Consider the following 6,052-nt stretch of genomic DNA (forward strand, 5'->3'; position numbering starts at 1 on the left):
GATGTAGTTTTTTTTTTAAGAAAAAAATTAATACAGCATAGTTTTAAAAAAAATTTCTTTAAGATCAAACCAATTTTTTACCTAATTTCAGGATGACCCAAAAATATTATTACCATGCCACTGTTTACCAAGAAACTAATCAAATTGTAATAATAATTTTTTTATTGCACCCGTATAGACCCAAATTAACGATTAATTAAAAAAATTATTAAAAAATTACAACATTAAAAAATAAATGATTAAAAAAAACATAGATAAAAGATGGTTTTGCTAAAATTAGGGCTAAACATATATTTTATTCCTTCAACTTTTCAGATTATAAGTTTTTAATATCAGGTAATTTATAAAATTTAATTTTAATCTTAAATTTAATTTAATTTATTTTTAAATTGAGAGAGGAGAGAGAGAAAGAGTGGTTGAATTCTAGTATTAGTATTAGAGATAAAAAGTTTCAATTGAAACTAATTCTAGCCACAAAATAATTGATTCAAGGAGTTTCTTTTAATGAGTAAAGTTTAGATAAAGTGTTGTTTTTTCCTTAAACTTGGTTGAAATAATGAATTTGAATTTAAAAAGAATTTTGATTTTGGATCGATGGTGAATTTTAAATATTATTTTTTGATTTAGAGGCTATGGATATATGTTTACTATGTTTTTTTAGATTAAAATATGATTAAAAATTAGTTTTTCTTAGTTTAAAACCAACCTAATTTTTCAATGATTAGAGATCATCAAAATCTAAACAGTTAAGGCGATGTGTTGTTTGTTTAAGTGAGACAGATAATATGTCGTCTTTATTGTTTTTTCAAATCACTAGACAAATGACTAATCATCCTTCCTTAAAAAAACTAAATAAAAAAAAAACTTAAATGCTTTTTAATTGACTGCTTTAAGCTCACACATGCATGTCTTTATGTAGAGGTTTAGGAGCTCTAAGCTCTAAGTTTTCTTGGCATGAAAGATTGAGTTTTTTTTAATACATTATAGTTGATTTTTTTTTACTTATTATTTTAAATTTTATTATTTATTATTTAATTAATTATTAATTAAATAATATAATTTGTTTTAGTTTGATTTTTTTTCCAATCACTTTAATACTTTACAGTTTTTTAATTTTATAAATACATATTTTGAATTAAATATTATAAAAAAATTATTGAACCTTGTTAAGTTTGTAATCTATATCATAAGTTTGGTTAGTTTACTTTGACGGGGTAGAAATTGAACTTGATAATTGTTGTTTTATATAAATAGTTTTTTTTTTAATTATATACATGCATAAAATTTTAAAATTTTGCTTGAGATTCCTTTATGTATAAAAACATACCATAAAAAGTTTGTAATCTACATGTATAGTGTGTTTATTTATGTAGTTAGATCATGAATTTGAAAGTTTTTAATATTTTTAGTTTTAAGTTAATAGTTTTTGTATTTTTATTTTTATTTTTATTTTAATGTGCTTATATTAAAAGTAATATTATTTTAATATATTTTAAAATAAAAAATATTTTAAAAAATAATCTAATAATAATTTACAAACAAGACTCGTAATAGGTTAGACCATGTCGCAACTATGCCACTACATGTGCATTATTATTTCCATTTATCCTGTGTGTCACAATATATTTATATTTCCAGTACAACTACGAATGAGATGGTCCAAGGTGGAAGGTAAAATATTAAATCAATTGATCTTATTATAAAACTATATAACAAAGGGTCAGGACAGCCAAGAAGAAAGAGAGAAAAGTTGTCTATGGAAGTGACAATGATGCGATGCTTCTTTTTAGCATCTTTTCGTGTGGGATTTTTGGTCAAGGCTTTTTCCGCATGCAAAATGGCGAGGGGATGCACCTTAAAAAGGGTGTCATTTGCGCGTGATTCTATTCGTTGGGATTTATTACATTCATGCCCATTCTTTTAATATCAATTAACAAAAGCTAGAACTTGAGTAAAATTTAAAAAGAAAATTGTATAAAAGTAAATTTTTATATTTTTGAATTGTTTTGATATATTGATATTAAAAATAATTTTTTTAAAATAAAAAAATATTATTTTATTTAAACAATAGTTATAAAAGTTAAAGTAAATAAATACTTAATTTAAATATAATAAAAAGAAATTTTATATTTTTATCTCTGTTTTCCCAACTAAATACATTTATATCCCTTTAATTTCTATCCTTTTTGGTTGCATACATAGATTGGTATACACGAGTCTTCATATTATGAGCTAAATGCAATCCTATATTGCTTAAAGCTAATCTTGGACCGAGATTATTGTGCCATAATTTCGAGTTTGAATCTTTCCTTTATGAATCCAATGCTAAAAAATAAATAAAATAAAAACAAAAAGAAAAGAAAAGCACACGAGAACGAGGACGATGGCAAAGTAATTGGAGTATTGTCCCTTTTCATGGTGGCTTTACCTGTCTGGATGGTATGTGTCAGCGTGACACTCTTTCAAGCTAAAAGCTGACACTTTCCCCCATAAAAGTTAGTCCAAATGTGTAATGCCGCCACCCCCCCACCCCCCACCACCCCAAATGAAGCCAAGTGTTGAAGTAGTGTTTTATTTGTGTAGAGCACGCGGACTTACTATTGTTAATTATTTGTTGTTATTATTGTATATGAGATTATTAATTATTTGTTATCACTTCTTAGAAGATTTTGTTGGTGTTTAAAAGTGTGATTATAATTATTTTTTAAAGTATTTTTTATTTAAAAATATATCAAAATAATATATAATATTTTTATTATTTTAAAAAAATAATTTTTAATATCAATGCATCTAAATAATTTAAAAATACAAAAAGTATTAATTTAAAAATATAATTTTTTTTATTTTTTTAAAATATAAAAATAAATATGATATTACATATTAGATTCCATTAATAGAAGGAAAAAAAGTATATTAATTATACTTGCTTGGTGTTGGAATCAAGTAGAGGAAAAACGATGCGGGATACTGATCTAAGAAATATGGAATCCAAATTTAATCCGTGTAAGAACTATTAATTAAATTCGATAAAATATAAATTCGAGAAAACCTATTTAATTTTTAATAATTTAATAATCCAAATTTTTTTGAGATAATTCTTTAAAGGAACGTTTGTTTCTCACAAGAAAGTAGTTTCTAGGCTGTAAATCATATTTCAAGTTTTCTTGTATTTATTTATTGTTATAAAAATTAATTATTAAAAAATATTTTTTGGTTAACAAAAATTAATTTATTATCAAAAAAATTTTAACTTTATTTTTAGAAAAGTGTTTTTTTATTCTGAATAGAAAATACTTTTTAAAAGTTGTGAAAATTTTAAAACTATCATATTATTTATTGATTATATCAAATTTAGTCATCAAACTTTTAATTATTATATATTTTATTTGATTTTTTTTAAAAAAAATTCATACCTTAAAATTTATTTTTTATATTAATTTTGATCCTTATTTTTATGATCCTTATTTATTTTTATCTTATCATTCTTTTAATTGAAATTTTTTATTTATCAAATTTGATCTTTATTTTTTTATTACTTATTTTATTTAAAATAATTTATGAAATTATAATCATTATTATTTGAATTTTATTATTTTTTAATTTTTTTATTTGTTAGATTTGATATGTATTATTTTATTTACTATTTATTATTTTTGAGATAATTTATAAAATTATTTTTTTTAATTTCATTATTATTCAAATTTTTAATTTGTAAGATTCACTTCTTATTATTTTAATAAACTTTAAAAAATAAAATATTAATAAGATATTTTTCAGTTTATTTTTATAATATAATTAAATAATGAAAAATATTTTTTATTTTTTTAACACTATTAAACATAAAAAAATAATTTATTTTTTTTTAAAATTTACTTTTTTAAAAAATTCCTTTCTGTAAATAAACGGTATAGATAAAATTAGATAATCATGAGAAAAACGAGTAAATTATTCTCAGCTCGACTAAGAGATAGTACTTGTTCTTTAGACAACCGACAGTTTTTTACCAATGGTAGGACGTTTAAAGAACATTCACGGGGCACGGTTGAGAGGGTACTTTTCAAGGGACACGACATTTAATTTTAATGAGGCAGCTTCTTTTGTGTTTTGTTACCAAATTATTTGGAAAATGGACATATTTACCTTAACCATAATTCAATCTTACTTCATCTCCATCATTTTAAATTCCTAACATCATCCGAAGAATTCAATTAACTTTTTTTTTTTGCTTAAATTATAATTTAATAATAAAAAATTATAATTTTCAGTTTAATTATTAAATCAAATTCGAAATTTTTTAAATTATTCTATAAATTCAGTTGTATGAAAACCTTAACTGACTTTGACTAGTTGAGTTCTAGAATACCCTTAATTAAGTTTTGAAAATACAAATTGAGTTAATTTTGTTATTTTTTAAATTTTTGTAGATTTTATTTAAATTTCAGATTTTATGTTATTTCCTCAAAAACAAAAGGAATTTTTTATGGAATTAATATCAATCTCAATCCTTAAAAAAAAAACTAAATACGAATTCTTATTTTTTTAAGTTTTACTGCTCACCTCTTCCCTGCATCTTATGGTTATCAATTAAAATAACTAGTACTCGTAGTAAAATGTGCAAAGGGGGCCTAGAGGTGGTAGGGCCGGTGACGCCTCTACGAGCTTGAAAAATCTCCCCATTTTAGGGGACATTTTCATTTTTGTACGAAATGATTCTCTTCATATAAAATCGCCCTTTGTAGTCTCCCAATATTTTCTTTTTTTTCTTTCTTTTTATCGTGTGTTCGAGAGTTTGAATCTTAATATGTTTCTTTGTCAATATAAAAAATATATTTTTAGAATAAGTTTGTATTTTTTAAGGTGGTACATATTTTTTAATTAAAATATTTTTAATTAGTATGTTAAAATTATAAAAATATCAAAGAAAATTAATTTTATAGTATTTCAAGTAAAACATATTTTAAAAACATTTTAAAAAACATATTAAACCATAAAAACAAAAATTTTCTATTTAATTGACAAATGAATATATTTCTTATTTTATTATCACTTATTTAAATTAAAAAATTTATTCCTCATCAGCACATCAATTCAAGTATAAACACCATATTTAAGACTAATTAATATATTTTTATGGGTAAAAAAAATATATTGTGAATGTTATATTATCGTCACATCACATGGGTAGCATGTGAGTCTACTCACTAAGGTATTACTCCTAATTTATTTATATACAAAAAACTTTATTAAAGTGTTAACTAAAATATAGTTAATTTACTTAAAATTTAACTAAAGAAGGATATTTATGAAAATTAGTTAAAACAATTGAATGTACACCAAAAATATCTTATTATGTCTAATTGGTGTATTAGAAGAAATAAACCTGCAAAAGAGATAAAAATGTGTTTCATGCGGAAATGAAAATATAAATTAAATATTTATAAAATAATTTTATAGTGAATTTTATTTTTTTTTTAAATAAAAAATAAAAGTAATGTTTGATTATTGTATTAACAAAACAATAAAAATAAAAATATATTTCATTGAAGAGGCTAAGACAAAATTATAATTTTAAAAATAACTTTCTAACCTTATGTTCAAAATATTCAGACTAACTTTTGAGTCAATCAATATCAAATTTATCTCTTATATAATCTTAAATTATGTTTCTTTTTCAAATGATTTAAGAATTATATTTTTAAATAGATGATGTATTTTAAAAAACTAATATTTTTATATATTTTTTTAAATAGACCTTTAAATTATAATTATAAAACCTGAATATATGGTAAATCAATTTGAAATCTTACTTGACCTAAACTAGTTTAGGTTGAGAAAATAATAATAATAAAAAAATTAACATGGTAAAAAGTCTGGGTTTATGCAGTAATCTACCAACTCTTGGCCCATTAATATATATATTTTTAAAAACAATTAAGTTTAAATTTTAAAATATTATATTTTAACCTAGATTTACCCTTCATTTCCACAAAATCGATCAATCCCTTGTGTCGGGTTTTATAAATAATTTGAAGTTACGGGTAAAAAAAATAAA

This window comes from Populus euphratica, unplaced genomic scaffold (genome assembly GCF_000495115.2).
Source record: "Populus euphratica unplaced genomic scaffold, PopEup_1.0 scaffold2651.1, whole genome shotgun sequence".
NCBI lineage: Eukaryota > Viridiplantae > Streptophyta > Magnoliopsida > Malpighiales > Salicaceae > Populus > Populus euphratica.